This window comes from Acinonyx jubatus, chromosome B2 (genome assembly GCF_027475565.1).
Source record: "Acinonyx jubatus isolate Ajub_Pintada_27869175 chromosome B2, VMU_Ajub_asm_v1.0, whole genome shotgun sequence".
NCBI lineage: Eukaryota > Metazoa > Chordata > Mammalia > Carnivora > Felidae > Acinonyx > Acinonyx jubatus.
In genome coordinates, this window is record NC_069385.1 from 112,068,429 (window position 1) to 112,085,945 (window position 17,517).

Below are 17,517 nucleotides of genomic sequence, written 5' to 3' on the forward strand. Positions count from 1 at the left end.
CCAAATATGGTATCAGAAAAACCTGGTTTCTAATCCCAGTTCTGGCTTTTACAGCTGAGTAAGAACATCTTCTCTGAAAAATACAGTTTAACAGGAGTATCAACCTCATGGTGCAGAGTGAGAACCAAATTACAGAATGTCTGTACCTTACAGATGGCCATTGTTCTTTTCCTCCGCTTCGTCCCTTCCCGTCTCCTCCCCTGGCACCACCAACACAGACAGACACACGGCTTCTCCGTTAGTTAATACCGACAATGCACTTAACAGTAATGTACAATTCACCAGGTTCCTGGCATCCAGTCCTCTGCAAGCCTCTTTGCCCAGAGTTAAGAAACTTCCCCTGGATCAGACATGACCACACCAAATAGGCAGCGATTGGAAAATTGCCCCACAAAAGCCGTCTCCTTCCGAGGCGCAGGACTACATTTTTTGAGAAGCCTTCTCAGGTTGTTTGCAGTGGCTTCGAGGGTCGGCTCTGCTGCCTTGCCTACGTCAAAACCCTAAGTGTTTAACCACAAGACACACAATCCCGGGATATCGTGGCGGCGGCCCTCCACCCCCACGGCGAGGCAGGCCACGCGTGTGTCTAATCTGGTATGTGGCCCCCCAGCAGGGCCAGTGAGGCACCGCACCTGGCCAGATAGAGGATGGACTATCACACAGTGTGCACAGTGCTCGAGTGGGTGGGAAAGGGGGTGAGATTCCTTCCCACCCTCCCAAGACACGGTATGATCAGAGCCTAAGGTCCGCAAGTTGGGAAAGGCCACGCTCGCTACTAGCCACAGCTTCTCGTGTTCTTTCTGGAGTCAGAATATTTGCACACTCACGACTGCATACAAACTCCCATTCTAGTCCCATTTTCAGTAGCTCAAAACCCTGTGAAAAATAACACTCAGGGCCAAGCGTGTCAGTTAGCTTCAGAGTAAAGTTGTATTTTGAAATGTGAGAGAAAGGAATCTTCCCAACTGATGTCTACTGAGGGTGAGAATGGGTCACACACACACACACACTTTTCTCCATTGAAAAATAATTTGAGACTGCTTACAGTCTTCAAGCATGTGTGACTCCGGGCTGGTGTATATGTGTGTATTCAACTGAGCAGGAACTTGTGACTTCAGGAGAAGCATGACATGTTTCATCATTCGGTGGTCTTGTCTTTTAAAGGAAAATATCTTAAAAATGGCAAAGTGATGATGTTAGGAATCTGTTCTTAATTACCACTCAGTAACTTGGCAATCTGTTTTATCCCATTCATTTCTTTTGGAAAGTTCTCAGTAACTCGTCTTTTCAGTTGTGTGCGCACAACCTCTCTCTCTCTCACTCTCTCTCTCTCTCTCTCTCTCTCTCTCTCTCTCTCTCACACACACACACACACACACACACAGATAGAAAGATAAAACCCACCTGGGTTGCCCTTGGAAAGAGTACAGGACATTTGCACACTTAATGAATTCTCCTGTAAATATGCACAAGCACAGATTTTCACACTCTGGGGGAGTGTCATAAATGCCCAGTCGGTGTATATATGTGGTTTGGGACTCTGGTGAGAAGACTTTCTTACTTTCTTTAAAGAAAAGGAGGGACACCCGTGTGGCTCAGTTGGTTGGGTGTCCGACTTCAGCTCAGGTCATGATCTCGCAGTTTGGGAGTTCAAGCCCCGCGTCAGGATCTGTGCTGACAGCTCAGAGCCTGGAGCCTGCTTCCGATTCTGTGTCTCTGTCTCTCTCTACCCTTCCCCGGCTTGTGCTCTGTCTCTGTCTCTCTCAAAAATAAATATACATTAAAGAAGAGGAAAAAGGAGGAGGAGGAAGGGAAGAAGATGGAGGAGAGGAAGAAAGAAAAGGAGAAGAAAGAGGAGGAGGAGAAGGAGGAGGGGAGGAAGAAGGAGAAGGAGAAGAAGGAAGAAGAAAAGAAGAGAGGAGGAGGAGGAAGGGGAGGAGGGGGAGGAGAAATCCTCCTCTAATGCTGTTTGCTCTTTCATTCCCGTTAGGTGCCAAGCGCTGTGGTAAGCCTTGGAGATGCAAAGGTGAACAAGATGGGATTCCTATCATTAAGGAATTTGGTCTAGTAGAAAAACCATACAATCAAGTTCTACAGTCATTAAAAAATAATACATTTATTTAAAAAATAAAAGCACATGAAACTTTCCGAATTGTTGTGGTTAGGAGGAGGTAAAAGGCAATAATGCACTTCCTGCCTTAGGGGAGTTCTCTGGATGAAGGAAAAATTACCTTCCCTTTTTACGGGTATCTTCCAGGCCAATATTTCCAAAATATGTTCTACAGAATGCTAATCCCTTTAAATGGCTTGCCAAAAAGGTAGGGGGAGAGTTCCTCATGGTCAGAAAAGTCTGATAAAAACTAGATATTATGTATGCAATGCATATTTGCATATTGAAGGTTCTGAGAAGGCCTGCAGAAAAATCTGCTTTTCTTTGCTTAGCACAGTATTCCCCAAAGTAATTTCCTCATAGGACCCATTTTTCACATAACATCTATGAACATTCCATAACTTTTAAGAAACACTGTTTAGTCTGAAGGGGACCATAAGAAATCTGTAAAAATAAACACAAGTGTAATAGGATGCTGAATTGGAATTTTTAATGAGGCAGCAAGATACAATAGATAAGAAATTCTAAAATAATGTTTCAGAGTAAGAAGCAGATTTTTGAAAGGAAATATCTGAGTACTGGTTTTATGCCTCTAAAAATCCCTTCCTATAAAAAGCATTGGAAGTGTGGAAGTAGAGAAAGAATGTTCTGAGGATGATTTCTTTGAGAGACCTGTACCAGAATTCCTTCCCTTTACCCCATGATGAGAATAGCTTGAGGGTGATGATTCAAGGACTTCACTAAGTGCTTCCCAAATCTAGAAATTGTGGACAATGTTGGACTCCAGCCTGGAAATCTAGAAAGCAAGAGACAGATGATGAATTGATTTCGTGGTGGATCAAAGAAGAGCAGTTGCTTTATTGGGAAGGCTGGCACTCTCTGAGCTTGCTAGAACGTGGATTAATAGATGTTTCCTGAGGACCATATGTGGTCCACATGGGAGAGAAAGTGAGCCAGGAGCCTTTTTAGATCTTATCAAAGAGGACTACCTGGAAGAATTATGGGGCCACAATCAAGAGTTGATGTGGAGTGGACCATTGGAAAACCAAACTAAGTGGGGGAGAAACAGATCAAGGAAGAAAATTCACAACCCTATCGTAGGAGTTGCAGGACCCCCAATGAGTAATCTCTGAAGAACCCACCCAAGGGCTCACAGGAAAAAGAATGTGATATATGCAAAGCCATTTGACAACTATACCAGTCAAGTAAAAACTTCTCTGTGAAAGGAGGAACTTCCAACCATGGCTGAGGAAGGAGATCAGCATACCATATTCCCCCAAAGCAACTAGAAATCTGGATTAAATTGACAAAAACAACTAGTTCAGCACTCCTGAAATCAACCAAAGGCATATGACAATCTGAGAGGTGTTTATACTTTAAAGACTGATAAACTTTGGGTAAAAATAATGGGAATCTTTGGTGTTCTGGCTTGAAGCTGTGTGAAATCACTGACTGACCACTAGGAAGACACAAGGGTAACATTTGGGATGCCCATTTTATAAATAGAAGTAAGAATATTCAAAACAAAACTGAGCCAAGACATCAGTGTCCGTATACTGCAGGCTTCACAGATTTAGCCAAGGCAAGTTACAAAACAAACATGCAAAACAGCCACAGCAAACTTAGTGCAGGGGGTGAGGATAAGAAACCAAAGTTGCTACAAAAGGCTGTCTAAAATGTCTAACATTGGGGGCACCTGGGTGGCTCAGACAGTTGAGCATCCGACTTTGGCTCAGGTCATGATATGGTTGGTGAGTTTGAGCCCCGAATCTCTGCTTCAGCCCAGAGCCCATTTTGAATCCTCTGCCCCCCCTCCCCTCCTGTCTGCCCCTCCCCTGCTTAAGCTCTCTCTCTCTCTCTCAGAAATAAACAAACCTTTAAAAAATAAAATGAAATGTCTAATTTTCAACAAAAAAAATCTTACAAAGCACACAAAGAAACAGTAAAGTTTAGCCCATATGCAAGAAATAAAAGCAGTCAATAGAAACCATTTGAGTGTCTTCAAATGCTGGATTTAGCAAAGACTTAAAAACAGCTATTCTAAACACATCTAAAGAACTGAAGAAAGCAATCTTTAAAGAATTAAAAGAAAGAATGACAACAATGAATGCACAAATAGGGATTTTCAGTCCCTATAAAACCATAGATATTATGGTTTTAAAAAGAACCAAATGAAAATCTCAAGTTGAAAAATACAGCTAAAATGAAAAATCCACTGAAAGGCTCAGTAACAGATCCAAGATGGTAGAAGAAAGAATCAGTGAACTTGAGGATAGAGGAATAGAAATTACCAATCTGAAGAACAGAGAGAACAAATGAAGAAAAACCAACAAAGTCTCAAACATCAACTGTGCCAATATTCATATAATAGAAGTTCCAGGAGAGAAGAGATAGAATCAGACCCCCCCCTAATTAAATATATGGTGGCATAAATGTTGCAAAATCTAATGAAAATCTGCTGATCTACTTAAGCTACTGATCCAAGAAGTTCAAAAATCTAAGTTGAATAAACACAAAGAAATTCACACCTAGACATAGCACAGTCAAATGCTTCAAAGCCAAGACAAAGAGAAAATCTTGAAGGAAGTGGGGAAAAAATATTCATTACATATAAGGAGTAGCAATAAGACAATGGCTGACTTCTCATCTGAAACAGTGGAGGCCGGAAGACAGTTAAATGACATTTAAACAGAGGAAAGAAAAATATTCTTATTCTTCATGAATAAATTCTAAATCCAGCAAAACTGTTCTTCAAAATTAGGAAAAATAATCCCCAAGCATAGTTAAAGTAAAAAGAAATTAAAATGATACTCCTTAAAAACTTATTTAACACAGACAAAAAGCTGGCAAGGAGGAACGGGAAACACAGGAAAAAAATAGCAAATGGTAAATGTAAATCCAACCATAAAAATAAGCACATTAATAGTGAATGAACATGTAGAATCGAATATATGCTGTCAGCAAGAAAAGACCTTAGAGTCAAAGACACAAACAGGTTGAAAGTAAAAGGTTAGAAAAACAATATACTGTGTAAACAGCATCCACAAAAATCTGGAGTGACAATATTGATGTCAGGCAACATATACTTCAAAATCAGAAATAGTGTTATAAACAAAGAATATTTCTTTTTTTTTTTAATTTTTTTTTTCAACGTGTATTTATTTTTGGGACAGAGAGAGACAGAGCATGAACGGGGGAGGGGCAGAGAGAGAGGGAGACACAGAATCGGAAACAGGCTCCAGGCTCTGAGCCATCAGCCCAGAGCCCAACGAGGGGCTCAAACTCACGGACTGCGAGATTGTGACCTGGCTGAAGTTGGACGCTTAACCGACTGCGCCACCCAGGCGCCCACAAAGAATATTTCTTAATGATAAAACAGTCACTATATCAGGAAGATATAAAAATAACAGAACCTCATAAGTCATAAAGTAAAAAGTGACAAAATTGAAGGAAGAAGTAGAAAATTCAATTATAATAGTGATCAAAACACTAGACAGTAAATCAGCAAGGATACAGAAGACTTGAACAACTCTATCAACCAACTTGGATATAATTCGTATCTGTATGTATGTGCATGTACATGTGTGTATGTGTCTTAAAGTCTACTTTGTCTGATACTATAATTTAATTCCTTTGTGGTCAAACACCATGCTTTGTGCAATTTCAATCTTTTTTAATTGATTGAGACTTATTTTATGGCCTAGCGTATGGTCTTTCCGGAAGAATATTTCAAGTATGCTTGCTAATCTGCAACCATTGGGTGACAATTTTATCATTATGAAGCATGTTCCACTCTAATAGTATTTCTGTTGAGCATATCTGGAACTTTCTACAGCAAAGACCATAAACTGGGCATAATAAATTTCAATACATTTGAAAGGATTGAAATCATACCAAGTATGATATCTGACCACAGAGGAATTACATAATGAAACATCAACAAAAAGAAATCTGGGAAATTCCCAAATATTTGGGAATCAAACAACACACAGTACTACCCCCCTTATCTTCAGGGATATGTTCCAAGATGCCCAGTGGATGCCTGAAAACACGAATAGTACTGAACCCTCTATATACTATGTTTTTTCCTAAACATACATATCTAATTTCTAAATTAAGCATAGTAAGAGATTAACAACTAATAATGAAATAGAACAAGTATAACCGTTTACTGTAATAAAAGTTATGTGCATGTAGTTTCTCTCTCAAAATATTGGCTGTACTATACGCACCCTTCTTATGCTAAGGTGAGGTGATAAAATATCTATGATGAAACAAAGTTAGGTGAATGACGTAGGCATCATGACATAACGTCAGGGTACTATTGACCTTCTGACAATATGTTAGAAGGAGGATTATCTGCCATTGACCACGGTAACTGAAATCATGGAAAGTGAAACCACAGATTAGAGGGCACTCCTGTGCTCCTCCTAAGTGTTTATGGATTGGAAGACTCGGTATTATTGAATGACATTTCTCTCCAAACTGATGTATAGATTCAATGCACCCCTATCAAAATCTTACCAAAGTTTGGGGGCTTGTTTTTGGCAAAGAAAAAAAATTGGCAAGCTTATCTTAAAATTCATATAAAATGCAAGGCACCAGAACCAGAGGAAAATTGAAAATGAAGAACAAAGTTGGAGGATTTACATTACCTGACCTCAAAATTTATTAGAAATTTACAATAATCAAGACAGCGTAGTGTTGGCATAAGAATGGGCATATAGAATCTACATACAGTCTATATTATAGATCAATGGGACAGAATTGAAGGTCCAAAAATAAAACTACAATTCAATGGGAAAGGATTTTTTTTTCAACAAATAGTGTCAAGCAATTGGAGATATACATAAAAAATTTTAACTCAAATTGCAGACTTAAGTGAGAGAACTAAAACTACAGAACTTCTTAAAATAAAAATAGGAGAAGACCTTTGTGACCTTGGATTTAGAAAAGCGTACTTAAATATGACACTAGAAGTATAATCCATCAGAGAAAAAAAGTGACAAACTGGACTTGATCAAAAGTTTAAAGTTTTGCATTTCAAAAGACACCATGGGAATGAAAAGACAAGCCATATATGGAGAAGTTACTTGCAAATCATGTATCTGATAAAGGACATATATCTAAAAATATAAGTAAATTTTATTCAATAAGAAAAAGACTAACAACCCAATTTTAAAATGGACAAAATATTTGAACAGATATTTTAGGAGAGGAGTTACATATGTAGCTAATAAGTACATGAAGAGACACTCAATATCATTGGTCATTAGGGAAATGAGAATTAAAACCACAGTGAGATACCTCTATACATCCACTAGAGTGGCTAGAATCAAAAAGACAACATACTATATCATACACTCAAAACTAATATAACACTGTATGTTAACTATAATAGTATTAAAATAAAAAAAACTTAAAAGCAAAAGAAAAAGACAACACTAAGTGTTGGCGAGGATGTGAAGAGACTGGAATCATCAGACATTGCTGATAGGAATGGAAAATGGTGCAGCCTCTTTGGAAGACAGTCTGAATGTTTCTTATAAACTTAAATATAAATTTACCGTTAGACTCAAAAATTCCTTTTCTAGAAGCAAACCCAATAGGATAAAAAGAAATATCCACACAAAGACATGCATGTGAATGTTCATAACAGCATTGTTCATAATAGCCCCAAACTGAAAATAGTCCAAATGTTCATCAACTGGTGAATGAGTAAAGAGCATGATATATCCATACAATAGAATACTATTTGGCAATAAAAAGGAACATATCTCTGATTCGTATCACAATATGGATGAATATCAAAAAATCAATGATAAATGAAAGAATCCAGATACAAAATAGTACATAGTGTATTATTCCATTTATAGGAAATATCCAGAAAAGGCAAATTTATAAAAACAGAAAGCAGATCAGTGGTTCCCTTGGACTGAAAAAAGAAATGAGGCTTAACGGCATGTGGGTGGAGAACAGTTTTTGGAGTAACGTAGACATGGTGGCATATCTCTACAAATATACTAAAAATCATTGAGTTGCACACTTACAACAGATTAATTTTATGGTTTATAAACTATGATATGCAAAACTGTTTAAAAAATGACTTTCCTGTCTCTCTTCTCTCCTCCCAGCTCCAATCCTAACGGGAGTATGAGCCAGGGAAGAGTCAGACAAGAAAGAGAGAAGGATGCTAACCACATTCTTTCTTCAAAGGTAGGCAGTTAGACTGCAGCCAATTTTATCTGGAAGGAGATGGGCATGGGGGGGGGGGGTCAGAGAAAAGAGTCTTACTCTAAATATAAATAAGAATTGCCAATTAATATACAGGATTGGGTATTTTAAAACAAGACTATGTTTTACCCCCTAACATGTTTGTAGAATGTTCTATTGTCTACTAGTGAAGAGAAAAAGTCATTGGGCCTGAGATTTTACATGGAGGCTGGGAAAGGAAACCCTCCAAGCTGCAGGTGTGAAATGGTAGCAGGAGACAAAAGTAAAGTTGATTTCATGATCACCTTCATGAAAACTAATTTTTAGTTTCTTCTCTGGTGACACAAGGATCAGAGACAGAGTGACAGAACACAAATTCATATATATATATATATATGATTATATATTCAAAGTTATATTCAAAATTATAGATTCAAAGTGTGTGGGAGACAGAAGAATTTTGGACTCAGAATCTATTAGGCCTGATTCGGAGTCCTGGCTTGGCTGTGTAATAGCTATGTGACTTCAGGAATATTTCTTAATCTCTCTGATTTCAAAGTTCTTATCTTCAAAATGACAATAGTAATAGCTACCTCAAGAGGATGCCGTAAGATTAAGTAGACAATGAATATAAAAGGATTTGAAAGAGGACTTCTTATTCTAGGTGTATCAGTCAGGGTTCACTCAGAGAAGATGAACCACGAAGAGTGATACAGAATAAGAGATTTATTATGGGAATGATACCTAGAGTGGAGGACAGTATTTCAGCCTGTTTAAGGCTGTTATTTCTATATCTTGTGTTGGGCCCAAAGTCAGCAGAGCTAGAAGTTATAAAGGGAAGATGGATGTGAAATGGAAAAACTAAGGTTCAGCTGGAACTTGGAAGATCAGACTAGAACCATGTCTGTATTTCACCTCCTCTGTTCTCAGTGACCCAAACAGCCTGCAGGATTAGGGGCACCTTTACCACACAGCTTCACATGTGCCCAGCTCAGGATTAAGAGAAGGGAGGAAGGGATCCAGTAGGAGCTGGTAGAACTATGTGCCCCACTTCTACTTCTCACCAACAACATAAGCCAGCATATCAATCACAAGGTACTTGAGTTGCAATACCATCTGCCCTACAACAGCCTTCAGAATATAAGAAAATGACCATAGTTTAACTTCTACCTTTCAAATTGTATGCACATTTCTCTTGTGGCCAACCCTACCCTGGAACTATGCAGAGAAAAGAATTCTGTGAAATATAATTTCAGCTTAGTTAAATTGACATAATACAATGCCCTTAAAGTCTACCCCATGACAACTTGGCATCCATACCTATTTTTTCAATCACATTTAACATCCAAATAAAGACAATAACAAGATAATACTTCGCCTCATGGTGCAACTATTTTAAGAACCACCAAAAACACAGTAACTTTCTCTATAAAAGAAGATATGAAGTTATTTTACTTGCCTTCAGGTGATGTTCATTTCTCTTGTAGCTGAGTCAAATTCATCTGGGGCTATCTTAGAAGCTGAATACTAAAATAGCAAGCTAAACACTGTTAACTCATCTTATGTTAGAGGCAAATAAATGGGAGAGGGAAAGAAAGGGAGAAAATAGGTTAATATATTCATGGAAAAATAAGGAAGACATATTCATAACTACAGTGGTCTGCTTTTATCCATAGGGGATGTGTTCCAAGACCACCAGTGAATGCCTGAAACCTCAGATGGTACCAAATTCTATATATGCCATGTCTTTTCCGCTACATACATACCTATAATAAAGTTATGTATAAATTAGGCACAGTGAGATATGAGCATCTTACTGAACATTAATAAAATAGAGCAATCACAACAGCACACTGTAGTAAAGGTTTTATGAATGTGGTCTCTCTCTTTCTCAAAATATCTTATTATACTGCACCTACCCTTCTTGTGATGATGTGCAATGATAAAATGCCTGTATGATGAGATGAAGTGAGGTGAGTGACATAGGCGCTGTGATGCAGTGTTAGGCTACTATTGGCCTTCTCATGATACATCAATAGAATCATCTGCTTCTAGATGGCAGTTGACTGTGGGCAACTGAAACTGTGGAAAGCAAAATCACAGATAAGAGTGAACTTCTGTATTATAGTCCCCATTTCTGCAACTGATCATGTGATTGTAGCTGGTCCGTATAACTACCTTCTTCTACTACCCATTCAATATTCCCTTTGCCCCCAATAAGCATTTGCGGGTAGTCAAGATTTCTTACCTAATGGGAGTGACCCAATCTTTATCCTTAAAGGTTCTGGACCACTAGCAGTCCAACCTGTATTAGGTTGCTGTATTTTACCATTGATTTTTGTCATAGGACATTGGAGAACTAAGACATGCCCCAGGGGATCTCCTGCATTCCAGACATTATGAGCGTGTTCCTCCTCACCCTCATTGTGTAGTAGCAGCAAATTTCCCCTTGATAAGGTAAATCACCTATGCTGTCACAGTAGTTCTTGTTTGCCTGTTGATTTCCTAGCATGAAGAACTTAAAGAGGTCAGGAGGCAGTCCCAACTTCCAATTTAATGGAATAATTGCTGTGGTGGATGTCTATTTCTTTTGGAAACAAAGACCTGCAGACAAGAGCCTAAATATTCAGGAACCAAAAGCAAAAGCTTCACTAGTGAGATCGCTAGTGGTAATAGTTAGAGAACACATTTCTTGATTCAAGAACCCATGAATCCTGACTATGAAATAAAAAGCACTATACAGTTGACCCTTGGTCAACCTAGTTTGAATTGCACTGGTCCACTTCAATAAATACAGTGAATTACGGTATATGTATTTTTCTCTTCCTTGTGATTTTCTTATAACCTTTTCTCTAGCTTACTTTATTGTAAGAATACAGTACACAATGCATATAATATATGAAATATGGGTTAATCAACTATTTATGTTTTCAGTAAGGCTTCCAGTTAACAGTAGGCTACTAGCAGTTAAGTCTAGCAGAATTCAAAGATCAGATTTTCAAACATGTGGGGGTCAGTACCCCTAGGTGAATCCTTGTGTTGTCCAAGGGTCAACTATATGTTAGTCACTGATTTAGATCATATGCCTCATCCTATAGGACATTGCCCCAGCTCTGAAGGGTATTGCCACCCAGATGGTGCCATAACTATGTCTTAAAAAGAACATTTCATTATTCTATCAGGTCAGCTGCTTCAGGCTGATGTAGAACAGGGTAAGATCAGGAAACTCCATGAGCACAAGCCCATCACTATACCTCATTGGCTGTGAAATGATTTCCTTGGTCAGAAGCAATACTGTATTGAATACCATGATCGTGAATAAGGCACTCTGTAATTCCATGTGGAGTGGTTTGGCAGAAGCACTGTGAGCATGAAAGGCAACTCTATGTCCAAGGAAAGTATTTACTCCAGCAAGAACAAAGCACTGCCTCCTTCCATGATGGAAACAATCTATTATATTTGACCTACCATCAAGTGGTTGGTTGTTTCCCCATAAGAAATGGTGTACTATCAAGTGCTCGCTGTTAGTTTCTACTATTGGCATATTAGGCACTCGGCAGTGGCTATAGCCAAATTAGCCTTGGTAAAGGGAAGTCTATGTTGCTGAGCCCATGTACAACCTCTATTCCTGCCACATGGCCATGTTGTTCATAAACCAATTGGTCAGGGAAAGGTGACTGGGGAAAGAGGCTGCCTGATCTCTAGAATGAGTCATCTTGTCTGTCAGATTATTAAGTTTCTCCTCTTGCTGAGGTTATTCTTTGGTGGGCAGAGATACAAATATCTTTATATTATGTGTAAGTATATCTGTATACCTCTTTTCCAGGCCTCCTTGTCATCAGTTTTCCAAGTCCCTGACCATTTACCAAACCATTATCCACTCTGCATGAATCAGTGTAGATCCTAACCTTTGGTAATCTCTTCTTCTAGAAAAGATGAATGATCTGTCCACTGAAACGATATTTGTTCATCATTGTACTTCAGGGACACTCTGGAATAGGGCTATAGTTTTGCAGCCATCTATCTTCAGGTAATATCAGCATCTTGCAAGAATCATACATAAACCAAACTCAAATTTTTTTCTTCTTTAGTCAACTGGTCATTGAAAACTCCCCCATGAAATTATAGATGCATGTTAAGAGGGAGGAAGCAATGTGGCAGGAACAGGACTGGCTACACAACTTGTGGAGCCCAGAACAAAATGAATATGAAAAGCCCCTTTTTCAAAAGTTATTAAGAATGTTAAGACAGGGGCGCCTGGGTGGCTTAGTCGGTTGAGCGTCCGACTTCAGCTCAGGTCAAGTTCTCGCGGTCCGTGAGTTTGAGCCCCGCTTCGGGCTCTGGGCTGATGGCTCAGAGCCTGGAGCCTGCTTCCGATTCTGTGTCTCCCTCTCTCTCTGCCCCTCCCCCGTTCATGCTCTGTCTCTCTCTGTCTCAAAAATAAACGTTAAAAAAAAAATTAAAAAAAAAAGAATGTTAAGACAGTGACAGCAGAACATTAAGCCAAATGTGAGGCCAATCTGAATATGGGCCCTGTGAGAACACCCAGGTTGCAAGCACATGAAGCTGACCCTCAACAGGAGTATGGGCCATGGCATCTTGGCTACTTGTTCATGCAACATGCACCTTACTTGTGCTTTAAGACTTGTCTGAACCCAATTTTATGTATAACACTTCCATTTGATGATGGAATGGTGCATGCATGCCCAGCTTGATGGTTTAACATATCAGACAGCTAACACCCAGTTCATAATGAGCCTCTGAAGTCACACGGTAACTTGTTGGCCCATAGTTAAGTGTGTTTAACCTCGACTAGGGCCCAGGAGCAAGCCAAATCTGTTCCTCAGAGAAAACTAGTTATCCATATAAGATGACATATCTGCTCAAAATGCTGATGATCTTCACTGTGATTCACCAATTAAGGTCTGCCACAGGCTTCACATAAGCATCCCAATCTGCCACAGATATTTCAGGCACCTTTGGATGTGCTGGGTCATACAGCCCACGTGGCAAAGCAGCTTTAACAGCAGCCTGGATCTGTTGAAATGCCCTCTCTCATTTTGGGTCCCATTTAAAACCATGCAAGTATGAGTTTTAAAAAAGTTAAGTAAGTTATATGCATTAAACATGGGCCACAAGTATGGCCACCAAGCAGAGCAGACCAGAAACTATGAACAGGTCCATGTGACTCTATCTTCACCAAAGAACTCCAGGGACATGTCTTTTGATGTTTGGTGAGTAGTACTGGATTCCTTGCACAGAAAAACTAAGATACTAAAAGTCTAGAAGGCTGTGTAGTACAGGAGTTAAGACTAGGGACTCTGGGGTTAGACTGCAAGAATACCTAGACCCATCACTTCAAGATGTGTGAGTTCGGACAAGTTACTTGTAACCACCTCTCCAAGCTTCAGAGGGGATAATAATAGTTATCCACAAGTTATAACTATTAATAGTGATAATAGTTATCTAATGTAACCTTATGAGGTTGTTGTGAGGATAAGATGAACCATATATGTGAAGCACAGAACCGAGGCACAGAGTGAGGGTTTAACAAATGACTAGCTGTTCTTACAGATGAATAGAATTTAGAAGTCACTGGATTTGGGTAAGAAGAGATCACAGGTGAGGCTCATGGGAGGGCTGCCCATTAAATGTGGAGGTTGGATTCTATATGCCTGTGACTTTAGGTATGAAGAAAGAGGAGTGAACCTCAGATACATTCAAGTTAGTGCTCTGCCATTCCAAGCTATAAGATCTTGAGCAAGTCATTCTCCATCTCTGGGCCTCTGTAATCCCAGGTGTAAACAGTAGGACTGATCTCTATGATTTCCTTGTCTCTCCCACCTATGACAGTCTGTGACAGTGTGGCGACTCCTAAGCACTGTGAGATGTGTGTCCCTCCCTGCAGCGAAAGAGCCCACCCATGATCCCATCAGAGAGAGCATCATCCAGGTCCCTGCAGCTTTTTGCCCCAGAAACAAGTCCAGCAGAGACCAAAAAGAGGTTTTTGGTATTTATTACAGCTCTGGCAATGGCTCCCACATATACAACTGAACTATTTTAAGCCCCAGCTATTTTCTTTTCCCTTTGAAGAGTGGGTGGATATTAAGACAAACAGACTAATTAGGTATATGTTAGCATTGCCACAAAAGAAAAACAGCCAGATTTCCCAACACAGCACCAAGTTAGGATTTGGAATTTGAAGGATTAGAAGGGATGTCCAGTGGTCATTCCATTCCCCACATCCAGGGGTCTTGGCTTTCTGACCAACTGCCCTCACACTAGGCCCAGTAAGGGGAATTTCCATGAGGGTCTCCACCCTAGGGTTAACAGGATGGGGACAATGAGATTCCCTCCCTCCACTCCCCAGGCCCCCAAGTTAAGAGCAAAGACACCACAAACACTTAAGCAATTAGAGAATAATTTAAAACAAATGTGCGCCGGAGTCAATACAGAGCAAAGTAGGCTTGCCTCAGTGTGCAGTGTAGGAAGAGTCTTCCCAGTGCTTTATCTTTCACTAGGGAAAAGAGACTCCTTCCTGCCCCAAACACACCCAAGATTCTGGTGAAACCTCCCCCACTCCTCACAAGTACACAAAGGCCCCCTCATTATTTTATTTGCTCTTCCAAAGCAGCCTCTAGCCCAGTGGAGCTGCCCTTGAAAATAGTCCCTGGTGTATCACCTAAATAAATTTTGGCCGCTTAAAGCAGAAAATCCAAAATAACAGCAGCATAAATGAAATAGAAGATTATTTTTTGTTCATGTAAAAGAAGTCCAGAGGTAGAGAGTCCAAGTCTGTGCATGGTATAAAGGAGGTGAGAATGCAACCAGGCGTACCCAGGAATGAGGCTGCCCTGTCAGACCTTCCAAGGACGTGATTCTGACCTTGAGCCTTTATCAGGCCAGCAAAGAGGAGAGCATCTGTCTCAACCTGCCCATTGTCTGCCTATTGGGCATGTATTATTTTTCATCCATTCATGCTACAAAATATTTACTGAGTAGTTACTATATACCAGGTACTATGCTAGGCGATAGGGCATAGTGTGACTAAAGCAACTATGTTCACACTCTTACGAGGTTTACAATCAGGTGGGGAAGACAGATAAGAATTAAGCAAGTAAAAGGAAAACCATAGCTAAGTGGTATGTAGGAAACAGCCAGGATACTGTGGTATAGAATAGGCAAGAGAAGAGACCTATAGAAATGGTAGGGAAGAGATATCCATGGAGGTCTTCAGGCCAGCCAGTATTCTCAAGAAGCAGATAGAAACAATGGCAGATATTTTGAACGTGGTTGCTGCCAACCAAGTAGCAGAGAGCCACAATGCACAGGGAGAGATCTGGATGACTCAGGAGAACACACAGCACTCTAACCACATGCCAGGCCCATGCCAACCCTGCATAATTCTGTTAAGTCTGTTGGAGAAGACGAGGCCCACTTAATGCCACTGAGACTCGCTCAGGAAAGCTGCAGCGACTGGCCCTCCTTCAGATTAAACACCAAGAAGGAAGCAAAGCTGAAATTTGAACCCAAGTCCTTAGGATCCAAATCCAGGCCCTTTGTACACCCAGCTACCCAACTCCTAAGAGGAAACTGGTCTATTTTGGAGCATCTGTTTGGGTCAGGGAGAGCAAGGTACTGGCCCAAAAAGCTCAGTGCTGGTGCCCATGGATAACTGACAGATTGACAAGGGCCACAAAGTCCAGCCAGCCTAAAGTATCACATTACATTCCACAGACCTAATTGCTTTACAGACTAAACAGCACAATTTAGTCAGCTCTGGGATAATGACCTCTCCCCTCCAGTTCTGCTCTGTTCCGAGGGATTCCAGCATTTTCCTCAAAGACATTAGACAGAAGCCTACAAGACTGAGGATCTCTGGGCTCAAAGGCAACCATTGTGAAAGACCCTGAGGAGGGGTCTGTCTGGAGGAAGAAGAACTAAGTGCTATTTCAGGCTCTAGCACAACTGAGTGGCCACCCCAGAAGTCCTCTGGAGAGAAAATGATGACACAGAGGTCAACCAGAAAGCTGACAAATTAACTGCCTTGTGCTCATTCAAGTTTTTAAGTAATCAAATTACTCAAACCCAGGTAGACAGTCTTAATCCCCACAAATAGCTTGCATTATAAATCACCTACAGAAAGCTATTTCTATTTCCCCTAAGTCTCCCTTTATGCTAGAAAGCAGTCATTTTTAGATTAAAAATAAGCCTTTTCAAAGAAGTCAGATTATCTTTCTGTGTTAACACTTTAAAAAAATAAAACCTGAACTTCATAAAGTGCTCTTCCCTTTCTCTACAGAGTACCATCTCCATCCACTTCTGGACCATGCCTTTTTATTTATAACCAGAAGGCTAAATGTTAGGGACACCGTGACCCTACGTGTAGAGATGTCAACGGGAGAATTCTAAGCGTGCACTCAGAACATGGGAGAGACTGCAAAGCCACTGTCAGTGGTCTTCCCAGTTCTCTTTATTCCTTCTGCTTTTCCAACTGTCCTTTGAAGCTGAGGAAAAATGCATACATATTGGATAAAACTGGGGAAGAGTAAATACGAACATGGGCTGAAGCTAAGCTGGTGCCATATTTATCTACTCTTAGAGTTTTGGTCCATTGTTCAGCGGTCTGTGCTTATGTTAAGGTTGGACATGCGACTGTCATCAGCCTTAGAATGAGGCCAGAATGTAGTCACTCAAAGGGCCAGGCCTCTCTCCACTTGATTGTTATTCTTAAGTGTCCTCGGGCACCTTCTCCCTTTCTGAAGTGGTGAGTCCATAATTCTTCTGGCTTTGTTTTATCAAACTTCTTGGTGTTTCTTCATGTCTGCAACAGTAACCAACATCAGACAGCAATGTGAATGAGTAAAAGGTGATTTCAGGAGGCTGCCAGACCTGGATTTGAATCTGTTCACTGTATGAACAGTAGCTGTATGGCTATGATCATGTTGCCTGCCCTCTCTGTGCTTTGATTTTCTCCTCTGCAAAATGGTAATGAATGAAATGACAGCAACATGATGCATGTGAGGAACAAAGAGCGCACTGCACAAAAAAACACTGCTGCTGTTAGAGTAATAATAATTGTTATCATGATATTTATTATTATTATCAACATGAACAACCCTAGAATGGATAGCACTGATAAATGCTCTTTAAAGAGTATGGATGTCCTCACTTGACAAAAATCACACACACAA